Source organism: Schistocerca serialis, chromosome 1 (genome assembly GCF_023864345.2).
Source record: "Schistocerca serialis cubense isolate TAMUIC-IGC-003099 chromosome 1, iqSchSeri2.2, whole genome shotgun sequence".
NCBI lineage: Eukaryota > Metazoa > Arthropoda > Insecta > Orthoptera > Acrididae > Schistocerca > Schistocerca serialis.
This window is the reverse complement of record NC_064638.1, coordinates 500256925-500257719: the sequence shown is the minus strand read 5'-3', so window position 1 is coordinate 500257719 and position 795 is coordinate 500256925. Positions and strand designations below refer to the sequence as shown.

Sequence of the window (795 nt, the reverse complement as noted above, 5' to 3'; positions counted from 1 at the left end):
CCTTTGGTACGTACATGGGATATTCCCAATTCAATCCATGTTAATGATGCGTTTCTGAAGTGATAATAAAATGTTCTTTTGGATGTCCAGAAGGAATTGTTTCTAAGGCTGCGGATACAAACTTGAATATTTAGGCAAGTCTATAGGTACCATCTAAACAGAATATGAGAAAATTATAAAAGAACCAGATTCAGGTGTTACAGCCATACATATAAAAATAAACTAAACTCCTCCCGAACAGGCCATGAAGTCCCCACGGTACCGACCGGCCGCTGTGTCATCCTCAGCCCATAGGCATCACTGGATGCGAATACAGAGGGGCATGTAGTCAGCACACCGCTCTCCCGGTCGTATGTCAGTTTCCTAGACCGGAGCCGCTACTTCTCTATCACGTAGCTCCTCAGTTTGCCTCACAAGGCCTGAGTGTACCCCGCTTGCCAACAGCGCTCGGCAGACCGGATGGTCACCGATCCAAGTGCTAGCCCAGCCCGACAGCGCTTAACTTCGGTGATCTGACGGGAACCGGTGTTACCAGTGCGGCAAGGCTGTTGACACAGCCACACATATAGATACACAATTATGCAGACACACACATATAGATGGCACATAGTGACGTACATATGTAGCTTGAACGTTCCATATCCTGCTGAATAGCACTTGCGGAGATCTTAAACATGGCTGCGAAACAGCAAGTCTAAATCCGAAGAGGTTGAAAAAAATCAGCCAACCAATTGCAAAACAATGTTTTATTAGCCCTTCACCTAGGTTTTGATATTTCTAAAAATATCTTTTTCA

General features: G+C 45.2%; 1 pseudogene; it reads right to left on the bottom strand.

The window, feature by feature from the left end:
• Positions 1-435: 435 nt before the first annotated feature.
• LOC126426489 (5S ribosomal RNA) lies at positions 436-553 on the bottom strand (annotated as a pseudogene).
• Between the last annotated feature and the right edge of the window lie 242 nt (positions 554-795).